The sequence below is a fragment of the Stenella coeruleoalba genome (genome assembly GCF_951394435.1).
Source record: "Stenella coeruleoalba genome assembly, chromosome: 15".
NCBI lineage: Eukaryota > Metazoa > Chordata > Mammalia > Artiodactyla > Delphinidae > Stenella > Stenella coeruleoalba.
Window position 1 is genome coordinate 9,655,890 of NC_137161.1, and position 22,878 is coordinate 9,678,767.

The 22,878-nt window shown below is 41.5% G+C and overlaps 1 protein-coding gene across 4 annotated transcripts in view; it reads left to right on the plus strand.

Annotated features, from left to right (window-relative positions):
- The first annotated feature begins 14,222 nt into the window (after positions 1 to 14,222).
- The window catches only part of LOC307197581 (uncharacterized protein), a 52,361-nt gene continuing 43,705 nt past the window's right edge, over positions 14,223 to 22,878 (plus strand). For 2 of the 4 annotated variants that reach the window (XR_013831454.1, XM_079943633.1), the window contains exon 1: positions 14,223 to 14,353. The gene's annotated coding sequence lies outside the window, so the exon portion shown is untranslated. Of the gene's footprint in view, positions 14,354 to 16,596; positions 16,623 to 22,878 lie in introns of those variants that run through there. The other 2 variants (XR_013831455.1, XR_013831456.1) reach the window with 2 other exon arrangements.

Below are 22,878 nucleotides of genomic sequence, written 5' to 3' on the forward strand. Positions count from 1 at the left end.
GAACTGAAGAAATGGCATATTGTGAATGGGAAAGTACAGGACACAGCCCAGGACAAACAGGGGCAAGGCCAAGATAAAGCTGGGTCATATTTCTTCACGTTTCTTGATATTTCTTGAAGTAGCAGCAATGCATCATGCATTTTGGAGGAGACGGGGATGAAGAAACCTTGACACTGCCCTCACAGAGTTAACACTCTGGTAAAGAAGAATAGTGTGTGGAAGCATCTCCAATTCAAGGGGGAAAGTGAGAAGTAGCCTAGAAGAGTGGCCCACGTATCCAACTGCCTGAGGAACGTCTTCACTTCACTGTCCTGCAGGCACTGCACCCCAACATAGGACAACGAGGACCCACATCTCCTGCCACACACACCCTTTCCAGTTCAATGAAGGGTGGCTCCCTCCCAAGAGGACAGCTCAGATAATTAGCACCATTCTTCTCTTCTCCTTCATCCTCACTCCCAACATCCCAGTCACCCAGCCCTGCCAATCCTCAAAGGTCTCCAGAATCCATCCTCTTCTCTTCTTGCTTCTACCACTGCCTAGCCCAGGCTGCCATCTTCTCTTATCTAGACCATTCTAACAGCATTCTCATTGCATGTCTCCCTTTTCACAGTCTAGCCATTTTCCCTAAGTTTATAATATGGATTTTCATTTATTCATGGCATATTTTTCTCTGCTAGAGTCCATTTGATCTTGTGAAAAGACATTATGAATAAGGATACAAAAACTGACAAGTTATCAATGTAGAAAATCTATTTAACACAAAAAATAGCAATTCAGATAACATAAGGCTGCTAATTATCTCTGCAGAGAGTGATATAATGGTTATGTTGCATTTTTGGAGTCTACCAGGTCTGAGTCAAAGGCCACCTCCACCACTTACTAGTAGTACGTGACCTCAAGTAGTGTGCCTCTCAGTTTCCCCTTCTATAAACTGGGGTTAATAATAATACCAGAGAGACCTTCAAAATGGCGGAGGAGTAAGACGTGGAGATCACCTTCCTCCCCACAAATACATCAGAAATACATCTACACGTGGAACACCTCCTACAGAACACCTACTGAATGCTGTCAGAAGACCTCAGACTTCCCAAAAGGCAAGAAACTCCTCACGTACCTGGGTAGGGCAAAAGGAAAAAGAATAAACAGAGACAAAAGGATAGGGATGGGACCTGCACCTCTGGGAGGGAGCCGTGAAGGAGGAAAGGTTTCCACACTCTAGGAAGCCCCTTCACTGGTGAAGACAGTGGGCAGGCGAGGGGGAAGCTTCAGAGCCATGGAGAAGAGCGCAGCAACAGGGGTGCGGAGGCAAAGCGGAGAGATTCCCACACAGAGGATTAGTGCCAACCAGCGCTCACCAGCCCGAGAGGCTTGTCTGCTCACCTGCCGGGGCAGGGAGAAAGGTGGTTGGGAGCTGAAGCTTGGGCTCAGAGGTCAGACCCCAGGGAGAGGACTGGGGTTGGCTGTGTGGACACAGGCTGAAGAGGCTAGTGCGCCACAGCTAGCCGGGAGGGACTCCGGGAAGAAGTCTGGAACTGCCTAAGAGGCAAGAGACCACTGTTTCGAGGTGCGCAGGGAGAGGGGATTCGGAGCACTGCCTACACAAGCTCCAGAGATGGGTGCGAGCCGTGACTATCAGCGTGGACACCAGAGACAGGCATGAGACGCTAAGGCTGCTGCTGCAGCCACCAAGAAGCCTGTGTGCAAGCACAGGTCACTATCCACACCCCACTTCCGGGAGCCTGTGCAGCCCACCATTGCCAGGGTCCCGTGATCCACGGACAACTTCCCCGGGAGAACACATAGCACGCCGCAGGCTGTTGCAACGACACGCCAGCCTCTGCCACCACAGGTTCACCCTGCATTCCAATTATAACTATAGTGCCCCTCCCTCCCCCTGGCCTGAGTGAGGCAGAGCCCCCTAATCACTGGCTCCTTTAACCCCGTCCTGTCTGAGCAAAGAACAGACGCCCTCAGGCGACCTACACACAGAAGTGGGGCCAAATCCAAAGCTAAACCCCCGGAGCTGTGCGAACAAAGAAGAGAAAGGGAAATCTCTCCCTGCAGGCTCGGGAGCAGCGGATTAAATCTCCACAATCAACTTGATGTACCCTGCATCCATGGAGTACCTGAATAGACAACGAATCATCCCAAAATTGAGGCGGTGGACTTTGGGAGCAACTGTAGACTTGGGGTTTGTTTTCTGCATCTAATTTGTTTCTGGCTTTATGTTTATCTTAGTTTAGTATTTAGAGTTTATTATCTGGGCTTCCCTGGTGGCAAAGTGGTTGAGAGTCCGCCTGCCGATGCAGGGGACACAGGTTCGTGCCCTGATCCGGGAAGATCCCACGTGCTGCGGAGCAGCTGGGCCCGTGAGCCATGGCCACTGAGCCTGCGCGTCCGGAGCCCATGCTCTGCGACGGGAGAGGCCACAACAGTGAGAGGCCCGTGTACCACAAAAAAAAATAATAATAATAAGTTTATTATCATTGGTAGATTTGTTTATTGGTTTGGTTGCTCTCTTCCTTTTTATTTTTTAATATATATATTTATTTTCCTTTTTCTCTTTTTGTGAGTGTGTATGTGTATGCTTCTTTGTGTGATTTTGTCTGTGTAACTTTCCTTTACCATTTGTCCTAGGGTTCTGTCTGTCTCTTTTTTGTTTGTTTGTTGGTTGGTTGGTTTAGTATAGTTTTTAGTGCTTATTATCATTGGTGGATTTGTTTATTGGTTTGGTTGCTCTCTATTTCTTTCTATTTTTTATGACTTTTTAATTTTTTCTCTTTTTAATAATTTTTTAATTATTTTATTTTATTATATTTTTCTTTTTTTTCCTCCCTTCTGAGCCGTGTGGCTAACAGGGTTTTGTGCTCCAGCCTGTGCCTCTGAAGGGGGAGAGCCAAGTTCAGGACATTGGTCTACCAGTGACCTCCCAGCTCCATGTCATATCAAACACCGATAACTCTCCCAGAGATCTCCATCTCAATGCTAAGACCCAGCTCCACTCAATGACCAGCAAGCTACAGTGCTGGACACCCTATGCCAAACAACTAGCAAGACAGGAACACAACCCCAGCCATAAGCAGAGAGGCTGCCTGAGATCATAATAAGTTCACAGACACCCCAAAACACACCACCGGATGCAGTCATGCCCACCAGAAAGACAAGATCCAGCCTCATCCACCAGAACACAGGCACCAGTCGCCTCCACCAGGAAACCTATACAACCCACTGAACGAAACGAGGCCACTGGGGGCAGACATGAAAAACAACAGGAACTACGAACTTGCAGCCTGAGAAACGGAGACCCCAAACCCAGTAAGTTAAGCAAAATGAGAAGACAGAGAAATACACAGCAGATGAAGGAGCAAGGTAAAAACCCACCAGACCAAATCAATGAAGATGAAATAGGCAGTCTACCTGAAAAAGAATTCAGAGTAATGATAGTAAAGATGATCCAAAATCTTGGAAATAGAATGGAGAAATTACAAGAAATGTTTAACAAGGACCTAGAAGAATTAAACAGCAAATAAACAATGATGAACAACACAATAAATTAAATTAAAAATTCTCTAGAAGGAATCAATTGCAGAATAACTGAGCAGAAGAACGGATAAGTGACCTGGAAGATAAAACAGTGGAAATAACTACAGCAAAGCAGAATAAAGAAAAAAGAATGACAAGAATTGAGGACAGTCTCAGAGATCTCTAGGACAACATTAAATGCACCAGCATATGAATTATAGGGGTCCCAGAAGAAGAAGAGAAGAAAAAAATGGACTGAGAAAATCTCTGAAGAGATTATAGTTGAAAACTTCCCTAATATGGGAAAGGAAATAGTCAATCAAGTCCAGGAGGCACAGAGATTCCCATACAGGCTAAATCTAAGGAGGAACACACCAAGACACATATTAATCAAACTATCAACAATTAAATACAAAGAAAAAATATTAAAAGCAGCAAGGGAAATGCAACAAATATAAGGTTACAGCTGATTTTTCAGCAGAAACTCTGCAAACCCGAAGGGAGTGGCACGGCATATTTAAGCGATGAAAGAGAAAAACCTACAACCAAGATTGTTCCACCCAGCAAGGATCTCATTCACATTTGATGGAGGAATTAAAACCTTTACAGACAAGAAAAGCTAAGAGAATTCGGCACCACCAAACCAGCTTTACAACAAATGCTTTTTTACAAAGGAAATGCTTTTCCTTCTCTTGTGTTTCCTTATCTCTAGGCAGGAAACACAAGAGAAGGAAAAGACCTACAATAGCAAACCCAAAACAATGAAGAAAACGGTGATAGGAACATACATATTGATAACTAACTCAAATGTAAATGTATTAAATGCTCCAACAAAAACACACAGACTGGCTGAATGGATACAAAAACAAGACCCGTATATATGCTGTCTACAAGAGACCCACTTCAGACCTAGGGACGCATACAGACTGAAAGTGAGGGGATGGAAAAAGATATTCCATGCAAATGGAAATCAAGGGACTTCCCTGGTTGGCACAGTGGTTAAGAATCACCTGCCAATGCAAGGGACATGGGTTTGAACCCTGGTCTGGGAAGACCCCACATGCTTTGGAGCAACTAAGCCCATGCACCACAACTACTGAACCTGCACTCTAGAGCCCACAAGCCACAACTACTGAGCCCATGTGCCACAACTACTGAAGCCCGCGCACTTGGAGCCTATGCTCCGCAACAAGAGAAGCCACCACAATAAGAAGCCTGCACACCGCAACAAAGAGTAGCTCCCACTCACCACAACTATAGAAAGCCTGCGCGCAGCAACGAAGACCCAACACAGCCAAAAATAAATAATAACTAAATAAATTTTTAAATAACAATGGAAATCAAAAGAAAGCTGGAGTAGCAATTCTCATATCAGATGAAATAGACTTTAAAATAAAGACTATTGCAAGAGACAATGAAGGACACTACATAATGATCAAGGGATCAATCCAAGAAGAAGATATAACAATTGTAAATATTTATGCACCAAACATAGGAGCACTTCAATACATAAGGCAAATGCTAACAGCCATAAAAGGGGTAATCAACAGTAACACAATCAGAGTAGGGGACTTTAACACCCCACTTTCACCAATGGACACATCATCCAAAATGAAAATAAAAAAAGGAAACACAAGCTTTAAATGACACATTAAACAAGATAGACGTAATTGATATTTATATCAAAAACAAAAGAATACACTTCTCATGTGCTCATGGAACATTCTCCAGGATAGATCATATCTTTGGTCACAAATCAAGCCTTGGTAAACTTAAGAAAATTGAAATCGTATCAAGTATCTTTTCTGACCACAATGCTACGAGACTAGATATCAATTACAGGAAAAAATCTGTAAAAAATACAAACACATGGAGGCTAGCCAATACACTACTAAATAACCAAGAGATCACTGAAGAAATCAAAGAGGAAATCAAAAAATACCTAGAAATAAATGACGATGAAAACACGACAACCCGAAACCTATGGGATGCAGCAAAACGGTTCTAACAGGGAAGTTTATAGCAATACAATCCTACCACAAGAAACAAGAAACACCTCAAATAAACAACTTAACCTTACACCTAAAGCAATTAGAGAAAGAAGAACAAAGAAACCCCAAAGTTAGCAGAAGGATATAAATCATAAAGATCAGATCAGAAATAAATGAAAAAGAAATGAAGGAAACGATAGCAAAGATCAATAAAACTTTGATCTTTGAGAAGATAAACAAAATTGATAAACCATTAGCCAGACTCATCAAGAAGAAGAGGGAGAAGACTCAAATCAATAGAATTAGAAATGAAAAAGAAATAAAAACTGACACTGCAGAAAAATAAAAGATCATGAGAGACTACTACAAGCAACTATATGCCAATAAAATGGACAACCTGAAAGAAATGGACAAATTCTTACAAAAGCACAACCTTCCGAGACTGAACCAGGAAGAAATAGAAAATATAAACAGACCAATACAAGCACTTAAATTGGAACTGTGATTAAACATCTTCCAACAGGGCTTCCCTGGTGGCGCAGTGGTTGGGAGTCCACCTGCCGATGCAGGGGACATGGGTTCATGCCCCAGTCCAGGAAGATCCCACATGCCGCGGAGTGGCTGGGCCCATGAGCCATGGCCGCTGAGCCTGCACGTCAGGAGCCTGTGCTCTGCAAGGGGAGAGGCCACAACAGTGAGAGGCCCATGTACCACCAAAAAAAAAAAAAACTTCCAACAAAAAAAAAAGCCCAGGACCAGATGACTTCACAGGTGAATTCTATCAAACATTTAGAGAAGAGCTAACATCTATCCTTCTCAAACTCTTCCAAAATATAGCAGAGGGAGGAACACTCCCAAACTCATTCTACAAGGCCACCGTCACCCTGATACCAAAACCAGACAAAGATGTCACAAAGAAAGAAAATTACAGGCCAATATCACTGATGAATATAGATGCAAAAATCCTCAACAAAATACTAGCAAACAGAATCCAACAGCACATTAAAAGGATCATACACCATGATCAAGTGGAGTTTATCCCAGGAATGCAAGGATTCTTCAATATACACAAATCAATCAATGTGATACACCATATTAACAAATTGAAGGAGAAAAACCATATGATCATCTCAATAGATACAGAAAAATCTTTTGACAAAATTCAAAACCCATTTATGATAAAAACCCTCCAGAAAGTAGGCATAGAGGGAACTTACCTCAACAAAATAAAGGCAATATATGACAAACCCAGGGCCAACATTGTTCTCAATGGTGAAAATTGAAACCATTTCCTCTAAATCAGGAACAAGACACGGTTCTCCCCTCTCACCACTATTATTCAACATAGTTTTGGAAGTTTTAGCCACAGCAATCAGAGAAGAAAAAGAAATAAAAGGAATCCAAATCAGAAGAGTAAAGTTGTCACTGTTTGCAGATGACATGATACTATACATAGAGAATCCTAAAGATGCTACCAGAAAACTACTAGAGCTAATCAATGAATTTGGTAAAGTAGCAGGGTACAAAATTAATGCACAGAAATCTCTTGCATTGCTGTACAATAATGATGAAAAATCTGAAAGAGAAATTAAGGAAACATTCACATTTACTTGCAACAAAAAGAATAAAATACCTAGGAATAAACCTACCTAAGGAGATAAAAGACCTGTATGCAGAAAACTATAAGACACTGAAGAAAGAAATTAAAGATGATACAAACAGATGGAGAGATATACCATGTTCTTGGATTGGAAGAATCAACATTGTGAAAATGACTATCCTAGCCAAAGCAATCTACAGATTCAATGGAATCCCTATCAAACTACCAATGGCATTTTTCACAGAATTAGAACAAAAAATTTCACAATTTGTACGGAAACGCAAAAGACCCCGAATAGCCAAATCAATCTTGAGAAAGAAAACCGGAGCTGGAGGAATCAGGCTCCCGGACTTCAGACTATACTACAAAGCTACAGCAATCAAGACAGTATGGTACTCGCACAAAAACTGAAATATAGATCAAGGAACAGGATAGAAAGCCCAGAGATAAACCCACGCACCTATGGTCACCTTATTTTTGATAAAGGAAGCAAAAATATACAATGGAGAAAAGACAGTCTCTTCAATAAGTGGTGCTGGGAAAACTGGACAGGTGCATGTAAAAGTATGAGATTAGAACACTCCCTAACACCATATACAAAAATAAACTCAAAATGGATTAAAGACCTAAATGTAAGGCCAGACACTATAAAACTCTTAGAGGAAAACATAGGCAGAACACTCTATGACATAAATCACAACAAGATCTTTTTTGACCAACCTCCTAGAGAAGTGGAAATAAAAACAAAAATAAACAAATGGGACCTAATGAAACTTAAAAGCTTTTGCACAGCAAAGGAAAACAAATAAGATGAAAACACAACCCTCAGAATGGGAGAAAATATCTACAATGAAGCAACTGACAAAGGATTAATCTCCAAAATTTACAAGCAGCTTTTGCAGCTCAATATCAAGAAAAACAACCAATCCAAAAATGGGCAGAAGACCTAAATAGACATTTCTCCAAAGAAGGTATACAGATTGCCAACAAATATATGAAAGGATGCTCAACATCACTAATCATTAGAGAAATGCAAATCAAAACTACAATGAGGTATCACCTCACACCAGTCAGAATGGCCATCATCAAAAAATCTACAAACAATAAATGCTGGCAAGTGTGTGAAGAAAAGGGAACCCTTTTGCCCTGTTGGTAGGAATGTAAATTGATACAGCCACTATGGAGAACAGTATGGAGGTTCCTTAAAAAGCTAAAAATAGAACTACCATACGATTCAGCAATCCCACTACTGGGCATATACTCTGAGAAAACCATAATTCAAAAAGAGTCATGTACCACAATGTTCATTGCAGCTCTATTTACAACAGCCAGGACATGGAAGCAACCTAAGTGTCCACTGACAGATGAATGGATAAAGAAGATCTGGCACATATATACAATGGAATATTACTCAGCCATAAAAAGAAATGAAATTGAGTTATTTGTAGTGAGGTGGATGGACCCAGAGTCTGTCTTACACAGTGAAGTAAGTCAGAAAGGGAAAACCAAATACCGTATGCTATCACATATATATGGAATCTCAAAAAAAAAAAAAGTTTCTCAAGAACCTAGGGGCCGGGCAGGAATAAAGACGCAGACGTAGAGAATGGACTTGAGGACATGGGGAGGGGGAAGGGCAAGCTGGGATGAAGTGAGAGAGTGGCATGGACATATATACACTACCAAATGTAAAATAGATAGCTAGTGGGAAGCAGCCGCATAGCACAGGGAGATCAGCTCAGTGCTTTGTGACCACCTCGAGGGGTGGGATAGGGAGGGTGGGAGGGAGATGCCAGAGGGAGGGGATATGGGTATATATGTATATGTATAGCTGATTCACTTTGTTATAAAGCAGAAACTAACACACCATTGTAAAGCAGTTATACTCCAACAAAGATGTTAAAAATAAGTAAATAATAATAATAATATCAAACTTCCAGGTCGTTGTAAGGACTGAATTAAGTAGTCATAGTGCTAAGGGCTTTGCACATACTAAGTGCTCAAAATTGTACTGTCTTTATTATAAAGGTTATTTTTTTTATTAGGTAATCCAAAATGTTGATTGTTTAATAAACCAGGTGAGCTGCATCGCTGCTCCCTTCCAGCATATAATCAAGAATTCCAGCATATCTGCAAAGCCTCAGGGCCTTGAGTACTCTGAAGCTAACCAGTGTGTGTTGTCTCAATTAAGAGCAGAGAAATGGTTTCTTCTCTGTGCTGTGATTTTAAGTAATATCAATGTTTCATAAAACTTATTAGTATAAGTCTAGGTGAAACAAAAATAAGATAGCACACTGGGAAATTAATTTTAAACAAATTACATGTAAAATGTGAGGATTCATAATATTGTTTCTAAAGCAGTCTCATCTTAATATCATATATTTTGCTTTATGAAACTCCTAGTTTTAGATTAATCATATTTTTTTATTTACTACTTCATATAATAATTGGCTTATCTGTGATATTAATATGCATGAATTTTTTTAGTTTGCTTCTTCAAGAAAGCATTCAGCCTGATGTTTATAATATGTTGATTTTAATATGCAATTGATATGTTTATATACAGATTAAATTGGATTGCATTTATACTAAACAAGAAAACCAAAATGTAGAGAGGTGCTGAGACCTGAGTAAATCTCATGAAAGTATGAGAATCCATGATGGAATTTTAAGCTCATCACCTTCTTATAGCATAGCAGTAGATCAAAATTTACCCTGTTTACTTTCATGATGCTCTACATATTTTTAGAATGATGAAGAGGTATTTGACTCTGGGTTTCTCCCATAGCAGTGGTACCCAATGAGGGAAAGGGGAAGGATTTTGACCCCCAGAGGACGTTGGGCAACATCTGGAGATATTCTGGGTTGTCACCACTGGTGAGGGGTCAGGGAGGGAGGAGCTACTGGCATCTAATTGGTAGGGGCCAGGATGCTATTAAACATACTACAATGCACAGAACAGCCTCCAAAACAAAGAATTATCCCTCCCAAACTTTCAAAAGTTCTGAGATTGCAAACTCAACCCTTACTACACAAAAGTTAAATTGCTGTCTGTTTACAAGCTAATGATTTATATATATTTATATATATTTACTCATTTATTCAACAGATATTCATTGAATTCCTACGGTGTGTCAGAGACTCTTCTAGGAAAAGTCTTCACAGAGTTTACATTGATAGATTGAGATAGATAGAAGATAGACGGACAGACAGACAGACCGATAGATCGATAATAGACATGATACAATTTAGTGGGTAAGTGCTATGAAGAAATATAAAGTAAGTTAAGAGATGAGGACTTTCAGAAACACCTTTCTGAAGTGATGACATTTGAAAGAGACCTATCTGAACTGGAGAAGGGACTCATGCAAATACCTGGGGCCGCAAATGTAGGCAAATGCAGACTGAAGTGGAGATGTGCTTGGCATGACGAAGAAGGAGCAAGGAGGCCACTGCATTGCAGGGAAGTGAACAAGAGGAAGAAAGGAAGAAAATTAGGGCAGAGATAGCGAGGGGTGGAATCAGGTAGGGCCGTGAGAGCCCTAATAGGACTTTGGATATTATTTTAAGTGTGACATCTTAATAGGGGTGTGTGTGTGTGTGTATACATATATATATATATATATATATATATATATATACACATTTTTTCTGGTTCCAAAAGTAATACATACTTATTGTTTTTAAAAATATTGTATTTCAGATATAATACTTGAAAATACACCAAAACACTGATATTCCCAGTTTGGTGTATATTCCTCCAAATTTTTTTCCATGAGTATACTAACACTGCCATATGTACTCTGTTTATTTATTCATTCACTTTTTTACAAGTGAATACACATATACATATCCTTTTTGGCATGTTTCTTTTTTCCCACTTACTTCTAAAACCCAAATGGTCTTGCTTTGTTTTCACTTTTTCAACAACTCTCTGAAGAGGAGCAGAGAAGGGAGGAGGAAATATTTAAATAAGTTTTGTTTCCATTCCTTACCTTTCCACATCCAGCAGAAAAGTAATCAAGGGAAAAAATAGACATGAAAATCAGACCAATGAACAGCACAACTACTGGGCTTTACAACGGCAGATTTCTCTATTTTTCAAGTGCCTGCTTCGTTTCTGTAAATTTCTCCATAGATATCTTACGTGTCTTTTGTTAGTTTTTTCCTATAGGTGTCACTGTCTTTCTTGAACACCTCACTTACCTGTTTACAACATTCCAAAGAGTCCTCAGGGGCTGCTGGGTAAATGGCAAGCCCCTTCGCTTGACAAACCAAGTGCTTCTTCATGAAGGATCTTCCATTTTCACACACGTGTTATGTACTTTCAGACACCTTCCCTTTGGGGCCCTATCCTTTCTGTCAAGAACATCCTTTTTCTTTACTTTACCTCAGAGACAAACTTATCCTTCAGTACCAGCAAAAAATAACACCTCTTAGAAAAACCTTTAATGACCCTTTAATCAAGGTCTGTAGCAGGAGTAGGTCTTGAACTATTGTTCTGCGTTATTTCAGCCTCACTCCCTCCCCCACTGTTCTCACTGGCATTCCGAGGAACATTTTCTCCCAAACCAAAAACAGAGTCAAAGAAGCCACAAGACTAATTCTGAGACAGAAAAATTTAGATGCATGTTTCCAGGGGGAATTTTTGTCTCCCAATAAATAGGGCTCAGACTTGGATAGTAGGAAAGGGGGGCAGGGGGCAGACAAGTGGCTCAGACTGGGGAAGGAGTAAACACCTTGGAATCCGGAAGCTGCAAGAGAGAATTCATTACCGATGGCATTTTGTCTCCAGGACCTCAGAACAGAATATGAGACCTAGTGCCAACACATCCCCATGTAGACAGTTCAATGCAATAATCCAAGGTACCTGTAAACCCTCTGAGCAAAGAGTTGGGGGATCTGGATATCTTGAGTAGGGAGAGCATCATCAAGGGAAATCCTTGTCCCCTAAACAAGAATTAATGGAAAAACAGAAAAGTTCTTATGCAAGTTCTCAGCAGTGGGAGAAGAATCTCCAAAGAACCCAGGACAATGAGAGGGAAAAGAGTCAGCTTACACATCTGCTAGTGCCAGACTGTGGAGGCATTTCACAGCATTATCAGGAACGTGGACACTTCCCTGCTCACCCAGCCTCAACTCCATCCCCATTCTCTGAAGAAGAAGGTCAGAAACCCCTTTGAACTGTCTTGTATCTACAGAGTAAAGGAAGAAAGAAGGTGACCACGTCCCTATTTAATGGATGTAGGCTTTCCTGAAGAGCATGTCTAAGGGAAGGAGATTTCAATTTAAGTCACGTTCAGAAATTGGCTTCTTATATGGTGCAAGACATTCTAATTTCTGAACTAAACCTATGTTTAGTAACAGAGCAACTGTAGAAATTTCTATTAAAATGAGTGATCAAAATAAAAATCATCTAAGGGCAGAGGAAAACCCCTGCCAGTTCAATAAAGTTTTAAGTGATAGTGGGAGATAAAATAAAATTGCTTTATGTTTACACCACCCCATTATTCCTAACTTGTTTAATGTTCTACTATATACATAAAGCCAATGCTTAGCATAATGTCTTACACATGGTAAATTCTCAATAAATGTCTTTGAAAGAAGGAAGACATCCTTGAAAATTACCATTTCAAGATAAAAGAGAAGGAAGAGAGAGCACAAGAGGACGAAATCCACATAGGTAATTTCTAGCCCACTTAAATTTAAACTGACATTAAAATTATCATTCCATTTATTCTTGAGCACTTGAAACTTTCTCCTCTGCACCCATTCCTGTTATTAAGTCAGTGAACAAATGAGGTTGATGATAAGAACCCAGAGTTCCAAGGAAGGAGGGGCTTAGGAAATGTATCTTCTCCCTGAGGAAAAGCAGCATGGTACTACCCCAGAACTCCAAAAGTTCAAGTTTTCAACTAGTTATTCTATCAAAACATAAGCCTTCATAAAATAAGAACTCTGTCTATACACATTTCCAAAAACAGCCAAACTATTTCTCGAAACGCTTATTCAAATAGTATCTCTGCCTGCCAATGGGGATTTCCTCTCTTCACTTCTTTTTCATTTTTCTTTCATGTTTATTAAGATATAATTGACATACAGCACTGTATAAGTTTAGGGTATAGAGCATAATGACTGACTGAGAATCATAAAATGATGACCGCAATAAGTTTAGTGAGCACCCATCATCTCATATAGATACAAGATTAAAGAAACAGAAAAAAAAATTTTTCCTTATGATGAGAACTCGTGGATTTACTCTCTTTCATATATAACACACAGCAGTTAATTATATTTATCATGTTGTACATCCCTGGTACTTATTTATCTTACAACTGGAAGTTTGTACATTTTGCCTGCTTTCATCCAATTCCCCCTCCCCACACCCCTACTCCTGGTAACCACAAATCTGATCTCTTTTTCTATGAGTCTGTTTGTTTTTGAAGTATAACTGACCAACAACACTACGTTGGTTCCAGTTACACAACATGGCCATTCGATACTGCTATACATTTCAAAATGATCTCCAAGATAAGTCCAGTTACAATATGTCACCATACAAGGATATTATATAGTTACTGACTGTATTCCCCTCACCATCTTCATTTCTTCTTGAGGGCAGTTAGGATTTGGCCTCTAAGAACCAGGAAATAAGGGACATGTCAGACGGAGATAATAATTGTGCAGAGAGATGTGGAAGCAAGGAGATATTGGAGACGTTACCTGGTTTTGTTATGACCCTCTGGAGTCAGTCCCCAGCAAGAGGCCTCCTGCCCAGTGTCACTCAGGACAACAAAATGAGACGGAGCTCAGTTCAGAAGCAAAGGAAAGCTTCATTGTTTGATGCAAAAAGCTCGGGAGCGCACGCTGCCCCACAGGCAGCGGGGAGGGGAGAAGGCGGAATTCTCGCGGCGCTAGCAGCGGGGAGGGGAGAAGGCGGAATTCTCGCGGGGCTAGCAGCGGGGAAGGGAGAAGGCGGAATTCTCGCGGGGCTAGCAGTGGCTCTGCTGCTCACGGCTCCAGATCACAGTGCCGGGTGCAGTGTCTCTGCGCACGGTCTGCCGCTGCCATCTTGGATTGAGTGTCGAGGGCAGCGCTTGTGTACACGGCGCCCCAGCTGAGGTGCCGGCGCAGATGTTTTGCATCAGGAACTCTGGTCTGAAGCGCCGGGTGCGAGGCCTCTGCACGTAGCAGCCTGTGAGCCAGTGAAACCAGATGAAGCACACAGGAGAAAAAGGTTAGGCTTTATTTTATTACCCAGATTCTATTTTTACTTCCTGGGAATTGTTCCTGGGCTTTGCCGGTGACAGTTTGGTTCAACGGGAACATGGGTTCTGTGGAACAGGAGTGTAAGGAACGGCACCAAGAAACGGAGGAGAGCTTAAACAAGCTTTATTTGGGTATGCTCCTGGGCGAGGTTCACTGGTCCGAGAGAAAGGGGCCAGAGAAGTCGCGTCTGGGCGAGGGTTTTGGCAGAATTTATAGGGGAAGAAGGGAAAGGGGTGTGGTGAATCCGGGAAGGCGCAGGGTATTCCTTATTTGGTGGTCTTTTCGGGTATCGTGGCAATATCTGGTGCGGGTCGCATCAGTCTTGGGACCGTTAGTCCCGCCCCTCGAAAGGCGGGAAGGCTGGGCCGGGTGGAAAGTCCCCAGGTCAGTTCCTGGAACTGGGTGGTCCGGAAAGTCTCCAGGTCAGTTTCTGGAACTGGGTGGTCCGGAAAGTTTCGGTCTGATGCAACCTGTGAGTCTGATTGCGTTCCCCTGCCTCGGGCCAGTTGGCCTTACAAGGAGGAGGAATAAATGTCAGGACATGAGATCAAAATAGTAGACCAGGACTTCGTTTGTGGCGTAGTGGTTGAGAATCTGCCTGCTAATGCAGGGGGCACGGGTTCAAGCCATGGTCTGGGAGGATCCCACATGCCGCGGAGCAACTAGACCCGTGAGCCATGGCCGCTGAGCCTGCGCGTCCGGAGCCTGTGCTCCGCAACGGGAGAGGCCACAGCAGTGAGAGGCCCACGCACCGCGATGAAAAGTGGCCCCCACTTCCCGCAACTGGAAAAAGCCCTCGCACAGAAACGAAGACCCAGCACAGCCAAAAATTAATTAATTAATAAACTCCTACCCCCAACATCTTCAAAAAAAGAAAAAAAAAAGAAAATTTCGAATTAGTCATGAACATGAATTTTTAAAAAAAACATAGTAGACCAAAACTATGCCAGGCATTTGGAAATCTATTCTGCCAGAGGTCCCAACACTCATCCTGTTAAGATGCGACCCTTTGGAAAAGGAGCGTTTTCTCCCAGCATTGAACCCCTCTCTTCCTCACTTTTTTTTTTTTTTTTTTGCGGTACGCGGGCCTCTCACTGTTGTGGCCTCTCCCGTTGCGGAGCACAGGCTCCAGACGCACAGGCTCAACGGCCATGGCTCACGGGCCCAGCCGCTCCGCGGCATGTGGGGTCTTCCCGGACCAGGGCACGAATCCGTGTCCCCTGCATCGGCAGGCAGACTCTCAACCACTGCGCCACCAGGGAAGCCCTCTTCCTCACTTTTAATCAGGTTTTCAGATCTGCATTCAATAGTTCGGGTCAGAACTCAAGATGTTCTCAAGGTTTTTTGGCTCTCTTTTTCCTAAATCCTGCAATTAACAAACGTGACTTTTAAAGGACAGAGAGAGGAGGTTTGCAAACAAACCCAAAGCATATTGGACAAAATATGTAGGAAAAGGGGTTTCCCCAGAATAGAAGGAGAATCCTTCCAGGCTGGAGAAGATGAATTTAAGCAAAAGAGAGAAGGAAGGTGGTCCATGGGCTCAGAAAGGTGGGAGGCCTGTACCTCACTTCTTGTAGCCCACTAAAGAGGCAGCAAGTCCCAAAATGCGAATGATCACACAGCAAGTCTAGGCAGATGGGGCCATAAGCATCTCCCCCAAAGTCCCTTCATCCCAAACATGGCAGAGTGTTAGCAGGAAGCTGCTGGGTTTGTCAGGCAAATTGGGCAGTGGACATGCCTATGTGGTTTAAAGCCAGTAGATCAAGGGACTCATCTCTGATGCCTGGACACAGTGCAAGGTCCCCAAACTGTGGCACAAATCAGGAAGGATCAGGACTCACGGCTGCAAGCAACAAAAGCTCATTCTGATTAATTTCAGCGGAAAAAAAAAGTTTTAAAGTATTCTCTGTAGCTCACAGAATCTCCCAGAAGCTCTGAAGAACGAGAAGCTCTGGAGACTTGCAGTCATAACAATGCCTAAAACTGAGCTGTGAGGCTGGTCCCATGGTGATGCCCCCTATGGCCAGCATTGGGCACAGACCCTGTAGTTTAAGCAGTGCTGGACATTGGACACTGATGTCAGAACAACTTCTACCTCTGCCTGGACGTGACCATTGCTATTGCTACAGCCTACTGCCAGAATGGATCCTGTGCAATCTCTGCTTTTCCTGTTCTCAACAGAATCTAGAACTTCCAAGGAGACTGGGAAAGCACCTTTCCATCATCAGAAGTGGGAGGTGAGCTCAGCTTTGTGCACATGAGGGCTCCTCAGACTTGAGGAGGGAATTCAGATGCTCAGCAACCACAAACAAGGACACATGTCCCTGACAGAAGGGAATCTCCAGGAAGAACTTAGTCAGCAGAGTGGGAGCTCCCAGTCAACAAGTAGGTTGAAATCTAGAGACTACAGTTCCATTGTGCATTTCACTTTGCAAACTAAAATTGATACTCACTCCACCATGGTGGTGTGAGATTTCCAAAGCCCAAGTCCATGAGCTACAGGTTTTGTGTTGGTTACAACCAGTCTAGTACAGCAGCAAGGGCCCAGACTCTCTCAATTTCTGACTGGAGATTTTCTTGTTGTTTACAGCATTAATTAAGCACCCTATGCATTAATTTCCTCTGTTGCAAAATGGGAATAATAACAGTACCTACCGCATAGTGTGATGGTCAGGTTTAATGAGCTATATGGAGGATTCCATTACACGCCCCAATTCTTTTTCATCCCTGTGTGTACACCCTTTGCCAGATCACTTTACAGTGTTTCTCGATAAAGAGGAAGACTCCCTTATACCTGGGTTGACCTTGTGACTTGCTTTGGCCGATAGAATGCGACGGAAATGATGGTGTGGCAGTTTGAGTCTAGGCCTCAAGAGTCTTGTGTATCCTGCTTGGCCTTCTGCCACTATCATGAGAACGTGCCCAGGCCAGCCTGCCAGAGGATGCAAGATGTGGAGCAGAGACAAGTCATCCATCACCCAGTGGCCCCAGCTGACACCCACATATGCGAGCAATCCAGACAAAGGCCACTTAGCTGGCCGCCCTCAAGCAAGAGTAACAAATGCTTATGTGTATGTCGCTGAGCTTTTGCAGCAATACCTTAATGATACAGAATGGTTAAAAGAAAAAAAGAATGTTTAGCAAACAAAAAAACCAAGCACGTAGTAAGAACTCTATAAATTTAACAAGCATATCAAAAAGAAGGCCTCCTATTAATGCTAGCAGCTGTGTAATTTGACAGAGTGGGGGCTGATAGTCCATATAAAATCATCAGCGAGATTTTTCAGCCAAGGGCACTTTCCAAGGCATAGATATTCTTAATGTCACAGGTAGAAAAATGTCGACCCTCTCCCTAAAACACGGATCTGAGTGAAGGCTAAAAAATAAAGAACTTGCAGACCCCAGCTATCTAGATTTGATGTCTGCTAGAAGTGTATTTGGCCTTGCTGACTCAACACATAAGTTACATGGGATAAAATAGACAATTGAAGCTCAAAATCCTATTTAAGCCCCAGATCAATGGTTTAACTCCTATGTCAGGACAGGTAGACACCGCTATGTGATGGAAATGTTGTTTGGGAAAAAATGAGTTTTAGGTTTTGGTGGTTAAAAACCAAGACAACCACATCTGTTTTTACTGGTTTAATGTAAAACCAACACTTCAAAAGGTAAATTCCAGATACATGTGAGTAGATTGTGGTGCAAGCAGATTGTTTTTATTCTCTATTATTGCATGTTTCATCTTACCCCAGTCGCTTCCCTTACAAACTTGTCATCTCCCAAAAAATCACTGTAGGAATCACAAAATAGTTTTACTTTGCAAATCTACCGAGATTATCAAAAATCTGTTCCTTGTGCTTCATTGTACAATGAAGTCGAAAATTCAGGAAATAGAGCTCGGTGGGCCTACTTTTTTCTCCTGGCTCCAGTGATTATCATAATTTGATTTTATAGTTTTCTGTCCTAAGCTACCAGCTAGGGAGTAATCTTTACTGAGTCATGAACTTTCCCATCATTAAATGTCTGCACCTATTTTCAACGTATCAGAAGTGTCCAATGACTACATTTTATCTGCCTTGAATAAAGTCGAGTTGGGACACAGGGGAGCATACATATAATAAAGTTTCCTTTATGCATTAGCAAAGTCCTTGTGGTTTGGACTTACAGCTTTGTCTTTGACTTTTTCAGGAGCATAAAGATCGTATAACACATCTTCCGTAGAGACCAGGACATATGTTTACAAGGACAGAAATCTGAGTAATTTCCCACCAGTCCGAAGAGAATATTAAACTCTTCTGTCATTCTGTAGTATATTATTTATGGTCCCTCTTTTGTTGGCTTTTTTTTTTTCATTTGTAAGTTCAACTCCATGTCCTGATAGAAGGTGATAAAATGCTCCATATGTTAAAAAATCTTATCACTAAATCAGGAACAATACTATAAATTTTGGCCTTTGAAATCAAACTGACTGGTGAGGATCATTTTGCTCCTGAAATATTACAGTAGTGATCAATTTGCTGTAAAACTAAGCAGTTTAGCTCAGCAGTCTATAGTTGGAAAGCAAGTTGTTCAAGAGGAAAGTTTATACTCAGCCCAAGGGATAAATTAAATTTTATGGGGAAAATATGCATTATTACGTGCTTATCTGTTTAACATATTATTCTTTTCCACATCAGTATAATAAATACTTTTAATCGTATATTTTATCTCACATATATATAGTGATGTGGTAATTTTATTCCTCCTGTATTGGCCCAAATATGTTCAATTAATCACAGAATAGAGAAGAGCTTTCAAATCTTTTTTTAAAATTCTGATGCGCTTAGCAAATGTGCATTCCCAGTGAGATGGAGTAGCTTTGCCGTAGGAGAATAGTTCAAATTCTATTTCCTTGAAGGGCGAGCATCGACTGATCTATTTTATCCTTTTTCCCAATTTAAAACCCCTTCTCCTTGCGTAGCGGCTCTCAGCCAAAAATGCTTTGGCCTTACTTGATTCCATTCATAAGGAGTGATTTCACTTTGAAGATTTTTGCCTCAGAGTACATGTTGGTTGTAAGAAATCAAAATTAGAGAATATGAATTCAGGGCCTGTGCATATAGAAGTAGTAAATCATGAGAGCTAACATTAGTTGAGCCTCAGTACTTGTCAGGCTGACTTACCTTATTCCATGTCATTCTCACAAAAATTCTATGGGGTAGGTATGTTGCTATGTCCATTTCAGAGATAAGGAAACTGGGCTTCAAGACTCAAGCTAAGCAGTGCCTGGAGCAGAAGGCGAGAACCACTTAGGAAGCCATTGCTATAACCCCCAAGAGAGAAAATAGCAGCCTGAAACAAGATGGCAGCCATGGAGGTGAAGACAAATAGGTGAATTCAAGAAATATTTGGAAGGTGGAATCAACAAGATGTGATGGTTTGGTGGCTGGTGCCATTCCCAGAGAAATACATTTTCGAATGTTTGCCAGCAAGCTCTATCTATGCGTGTACAAGAATAACTTAATACAGAAAAACCCAGGCATGTTTCTACGTTTTCTCTTCATCCCATCTATCTTGCATGTAAATGAGTATACAAGGACATGTTACCTCAAACTTCAAAGGGTAGAAAAAAGGTTGAGTCTGAAGCTTATTCTAAAAGCATGAACAGTTCAGTGCATCATGGTGACTCCCAGTGGGGAGGGGGTGATTCTGCATGGTGTTTCTACATGTCTTGTGACAGGTTTTGTCCCAGACTGTCTTCTCAAGGATGTTTGTTTGTATAGCATATATCCTTGAAAAATAGAAATTGTGTCTTCCTCCAGAGCAGAAAGCAGATTTGTTTCCTGAACGAGAGAATAAAGGTAACGCCCCCCTCTAAGGCAAAGGTTGAGCAGATATGCCAGTAGCCCCTTTATAATGATATTGGAAGTTTCTTAAACATGGGGGTCCTCAGCTATAGTATAAACCTGCTGCATGTGCAAAATCTACCTAGGCCACTCCACAGCGCTCACATGGGACTTGCAGGCAAGGGGAACAGATACAAATAGGAAGCTCATGCCTTCTGCTGTGCTATGGAGTATCAAAATCTTTTTTCTCTGACCCAAGTCTTATGTCTTCCGCCAGCATCCATGAAACTGTGGCAGGCTCACTTGTCAGCTAGAAAGCAAAGTGAAATCTTATACCCTCCACAGATCTTGACAGTGACATTGCCCATTATCTAGTGATTTTTTAATTAATTTATTTTTTAAATTTACTAAATTAACCAGTATTCTTCCATCCTCTCCAAAGGACCTAGAACAGCCTATTAATTTACATTGCTCAGGTTCCACCCTTTTGGATTTCTGCTTCCTTTCTTCATTTTTCAGTTGGTAGAATTACATGGCACATCAGTATTATCACAACCCCAAAGTATGAGTTATCACAACTATCTATACTTGTAAATGTCTTAACAGCATTCTAAATAGACTGTTTCATATAAACAAACTAGCGTAAGCACTCCATCCATCAATAAATGTTTACTGAGAGCCTTCTATGTGCCAGACACCGCACATGTCATAGTGAAAAAGACAGACACGATCCCTGCCCTGGGAGAGCCTCAAGTCTAAATAGAAATGCAGATAATTGATCAAGCAATTACAATGAAAGGGATTAAGCATCATGTTGGAGAGATGGTAGCTGCCATCCAGGGGAGCTAACCTGTAAGCTGATATTTGACACCACTCATGCATAGCGCGGTCAGCCGGGAGAAGGTGAAGAGGGTTGTGGAAAAGTGACTCAGCTTTTGGAAACAGTTTATGCAAAGTCTGTAGGAAAGCAAGGACACAGTGCGTTTATAAAGTAAGAATGGGACGAGGAAAGAGATGAGGGAAAAGGTAGGCAAAAAACAGACAAGGGAGCTTTGTAATCATGAATAAGGATTCAGGTCTTACCCTACAGGCAATGAGAACACAATAAAGGGTCTTAAGCAAGGAAATGAGGTCATCAGATTTACTTTTTTTTTTTTTTTTTTTTTGGCTACATCGCACAGCTTGTGGGATCTTAGTTAAACCCAGGCCATGGCAGTGAAAGTGCCTAGGCCTAACCACTGGACAACCAGGGAACTCCCCAGATTTACATTTTAGAAAGTAAAAATCACTATGGCTTCTGAATTGAGAACACGTCGGAGGGAATGACTAGAGCAGGGATTCTCGGTACTGTTGACATTCTGGTCTGGAGAATTCTTTGTTGGGGAGGGGGGCTGTGCATTGTAAGATTTTATCACCATCCCTGACCTGTACCCATTAGATATCAGTAGCATCCTCGTGATTATGACAAAAAAAAATCCCCTGGGAAGCAAAATCACCCCAGTTGAAAACCACTGGGGGGAAGGAGACCAGGTTGGGAAGCCATAAGCAGGAGAGAGGAAGGCAGTCTGGACTGTAGGAATGGGGAAAGGAGATGGATTTAAGAGAAATGTAGACACACCCTTTAAATTTCCCACCATCAGTTTATACATCCCTGAGAAGGGTCTGCTTCAGTGACCCGCTCCTCCACTTGTGTAAGGAAGTGAATTTTACTACTTGCTTCTGCCTCTTACTCTAAGCAAAACCTACTGTTGTGTGTGTCTGTCTCATCCCTGCTAAATTGTATACTTTCATACATATGTATGCATGTTAAGTTTTTGCAAGCATAATTTAGACTTTTCCAAACAGTGACACAGTAACAAAGAAAAATTGAGACATGCATGCATTTTGAATATTGATTCCAGTTTCTCACATACTACCCCTGACATTTTCCATGCTGCTTTGTTTTTATGCGTTTGTTTTCTCTGCTTTCCCACGTCTTGCCCAACTTTAAAGGAATCTGCAGCTAACAGGCAATTAGGCCCACCATTAACTATAGAATGTAAACACTATTCCAGGCCAATCCACCAGAAAAATCTGCTGGTTACTAAATAGGGTTTTCATAGGCTAAGGGACAACTTAAATAACAATATTTTCATAAAGTTTACTTTGGTAGAAATGGAAATTATGTTTACAGGAAGTGAGCTGTGTGCAAGGAGCTTTGCAAATATTACCTCAAATGTTAAATCTTCACAAGTACTATAAGGGAGCAATTATTTATCCCATTTTATATTTACAAAATCTGAGATGAGACTCAGAGAAGTAAAGGAACTTACCTAAGGCCACCCAACTAATAAGCTACAAAGCTAGAATAGAAAGGCCATAGAGCAGGGCTGAGCAAACTTGTTGCATAAAGGTTTGTAAATATTTTTAGCTTTGCAAGCTATTCAGTCTCTGTCACAACTACTCAGCTCTGCCCCTGTAGCTAGAAAGCATACGCAGGTGATATGTAAATGAATGAGCACGGCTGTGTGCCAATAAAACTTTATTTATAGACAGTGACATTTCAACTTCATATTTTCACATGTCAAGAAATGTAATTTTTCATTATTATTTTTTGACTATTATAAAAGATAAAAATAATCATAGCCCATGGCCAGACAGAAAAAGGCAGTGAGCCAGATTTGGCCCA